The sequence below is a fragment of the Ricinus communis genome, chromosome 1 (assembly GCF_019578655.1).
Source record: "Ricinus communis isolate WT05 ecotype wild-type chromosome 1, ASM1957865v1, whole genome shotgun sequence".
Classification (NCBI taxonomy): Eukaryota; Viridiplantae; Streptophyta; class Magnoliopsida; order Malpighiales; family Euphorbiaceae; genus Ricinus; species Ricinus communis.
Window position 1 is genome coordinate 20,875,120 of NC_063256.1, and position 4,027 is coordinate 20,879,146.

The following is a 4,027-nucleotide window of genomic DNA, read 5'->3' on the forward strand; positions in this document are numbered from 1 at the left end:
CATATTTAAAGGTCTTGAAATCATTTATTACAAATAGTAAGTTTATGAAGACAATTTATTATATTTTCTTTTTTCCTTTTCTTTTCTCCTCTCTTTCTCCTCCTTTCGTATTCTTCACTTCTCTTGATGAGGATTACTTCTAGTACATAAGTATTTCTACCATGCCGTTAGGGCTTTGCCATGCTCTTATTGAGACTTAATTCCACATTAGTGATACTATCAGCAGTAGTAAATTGTATTCTTGTGTCTTGGAATTTAGTAATTGATGTGATGGCTTCCACATCTGGTTGATGCAAGTTTTCATCTCTGTCCTTTTCCCAATAAGAAGGAGTACAAACCAACAACGATCAAAACCATCCCCACCAAGCTGCATGTCATTAGGAAAATAAGTAGTTCAACGATCTAATATTAATAAGATAATAATATAAATAATTATTGAATTTTATATTTAGTTTTATTTTAATTATAAAATTTTAATATTTCACTTCAATCATTTAATTTTAACTGTGTATTAATTTAGTTATTTTACAAATTAAAAGAATTAATGCATGACAAAAATAACCAATTAGATAAAAGTAATTAAGAGAGAAAAATAAGATGTCAATCTTTTATTGCAAGGGGACTAATTGTGACCAAAATTAAAATTGAATATTTAAAATAACACAAATTAAAATTTTATGGTCAAAATTAAATTAAATGTAAAATTCAGTAAGAATTTATATTATTATCATAATACTAATATATATTTTGAAGCATATATAATATCATACTGTAACAAGACCCTCATCTAACAACGTAATTTATAATTAAGAATATATACTTAATGTAACGGAGACTACGAATAAGGGTTTATTTTCAAAAATTATTAAACAAAGAGACAGAAAGGAGAATCATACTTGCCAACATTAATCTCTGAACCAAGTATGAGAGCTTCTAGAATGGCCACAAAAATTAGTGTAAGCGGGTTGAACATAGAAGGATAAGTAGGGCCTTGATTTTCGACTGCCCAAGAGATCAAGCAAAATGTTGCAGCCGTTCCCAATGCTCCCTGCAAAAATATAGATAAAATGTTTGAAACATCAAACCATAATATCTTGAGGAGATTAATTAATATGTAAGATAAGTCTAAAGATTACCGAGTATAATATAGTTACGCTGTAAATCCATCCTAACTTCCACGCAACCTTACTTCTGTCTAAGCATAGCCCTATTACTGCAGATTGAATGGCGGCAATAATGCAAGTTAACATTGTCGCCCAGTACTTTAGTGGGAGTTCCTTGATCAACTTTACCTACAAATTATACAAGTTAATATAACTACTCGTATATATAATATAAACGCAAAACCCATCATTAATTATTTAAGGTCCTGTATAATAAACATGTTTCCAATTTTATTAAATCCTGAAATGATATTTTATTTGAAGATTTTAATATATATATCTCTAATATTTATATAACAGGAAGGGAAACTATGCGGATTCCATATTAATATGGGTCGTGCTTACAGGACTGTTCCATTTCTAGTAGGACCAATTATAAAACCTATAGTTACCTAATACTTTAAAAAGAAAAAGTTTTGGAGGTGATAAAGTTAAACCCATCACCTTTTGGTTATGGGTGATTCGCATAACAATTAACCTAAGGGTCATTGGCATATACTTTATATAATTAATAGCAGCAGATCATTTGAATATCAGGATAATTAATAAAAGAACAATAAGTATTACTAGTGGATTCTATAGTATACCTGCAATATGTACCATGCAGCATAGGACAAGCAACTTGCAATGAGCAGGAAAGACCCACGTAACCAATGATAATTTGATGCCTTGATGTCTACATGGCGATGTAAATTATGATGAAAAATATGAAAAGATTTTCCTTTGTAAAACCCAGATGTTAATGCCCTACAATGCACAAAGTTGCACCTAAAATTTTGATTTTGCCTGCTGGTGTCCTCAACCCCAATTTCTCTATTCTGCATATAAATAACTTCATTACGACACGCCCATTACTGGGGAAACACAGTAGCTATTAACAATATCTTTTGTTACTTGACCGCAAATGAAAAGGAAAAAAGGTACCTCGTAATTGTGGAGGACAAAAGTGAGTATTGGAACTAAGTTGAGAAAGTTGACAGCATATGTAGCTGTTGTGTCCCGAACACCGTAATAAAATAATCCCATAGCCAATGAGATCCTGCATCGCATGCCGTAATAATATTAATCCTATTCTATATTTTCAACTTGTGGATAGTTAATAGTTAAAAGTAATTTTATTTATTTTAAATATATATTCTTATTTACATATTAAATTAATAAATAAATAAAATAATTATTAAAATTATATTTTATATCTCTATTCAAATATAAGATATTTAAAATTCATATCAGAATATATTGACAATACTTAAATCAATTTCATTATATAACATAAATTATTTATGTAAACAAGTAAAGTAAATAAATAAACAAATGACTCAAATTTTGATTAAAGTTCATTTGCAATATTGCAATTTGAATGACTAGAAATTAAAGTTACTTTCTTAACTAATTAGTCCTCATTAAAATTGTTTTGATTAAAGGGTAAATTTTCTTAAAGTTCGTACCTTCTGCAATCAAAATTACAAGTCTTAACTTTTAGTTACACTCTGAACTTTATACCAAATCATAACTCATACACTTTAACCTTCATACCTAATTAATCCTTAGACACATACATTTTTGTATTTAATCAACGAAGAATACTTTACTGTGACGTCCAAACTAATATATGTCGGGCCTATTACTAGCACATGTCGCACAATAAAGCAAATGGGCTAATCAATATATAATCTTTTAATTCTAGCACTTAAACTAATATATGTGCCATGCCTTTTCCTAGAACATGGAACACAATAGAACAAATTGGCCTATTATTAGCATGTGGCACACTGCAGAATACATTGGCCCAGATGGGATAGGATGCACGTGTTTAAATTATGATAAGAAAATATAAAAATTAGAATATATAATTGATTTATAATGTGATAATTATACTTATCAATTTAAAAAGTTCCTTTCAGGAATGTTCAATAACAAACTATCACATATATAATTCAATTTTGAATTTTTTTTTTTTATAAACAAATTTTGAATTTTGAAAAGAAAATCAAATTAGATAAAAGTCCACTTTTGGTAAGTTCGAAACTAGAACAAATACATTAACTTGCTTACCCAGATAAAGCGCTGAGGAATAACCAAAGAAAGCCAGCCAACTTAGCTTTTCTGTGATACCTCTGCAGCCATATACAGTAACAAAAGATATGAATAACAGTTGTAAATATACAAAAGAAAAAACATTAAACAAACAGAAACAAAATTATAAACAAAGAAAATATATATCAAAGAGAAAGGAAAGGTTAGACCTTTCAAAGTACAAAGCAAATGGCGCAACACAAAGAGCAGCAACGACATGGCGATAAGCCATGAGTGCGAACACGAATATTCCATTGTTGAGGATTACTTTGGCAAGTAGTTGCACTCCTGTTGCAAACACTTGCACCATCAACATACTCACTATCGCTTTTGACGAAACAAGCCATTTCTTAACCTTCTCTCCCATCTCTCTTTCTCCCTGTCACCCACTTGCTTACGTAGGACTCAACAACTTCTTCACAAGGATCTCTTTTATTTCAAAAATTTGAAAATCTTTATATAAGACCTGTCTAAAATTTCCAACTAAAGGAAAGAGTCAAACAAGTTAATAAATGCAAAATTTTTTTTTTTTTTAAATCCATATACAGAAGAGAGAAGGATAAAGATGCCTTACTTGGCCTTTTAGTTTTACCTTCTTTGGGTTTTGTTGCGTATTAGTGTCACCTGAGAAGTTTGTTACATGCGATAAAATTCGGTTCGCCCGCCTGGATCCTTTACACTCGCTCCTTTGGTTTACTTAATTTTGAATGAATTTGAGGTCCTACTTTGATTTTGAAAGATTTCATTTCAGGTTGAAAACCAACAATCTTTTTTTTGTCTTGGATCGA

At 30.0% G+C, this 4,027-nt stretch overlaps 1 pseudogene; it reads right to left on the bottom strand.

Annotated features, from left to right (window-relative positions):
- Positions 1-87: 87 nt before the first annotated feature.
- Positions 88-3,610, bottom strand: LOC125370920 (annotated as a pseudogene).
- Between the last annotated feature and the right edge of the window lie 417 nt (positions 3,611-4,027).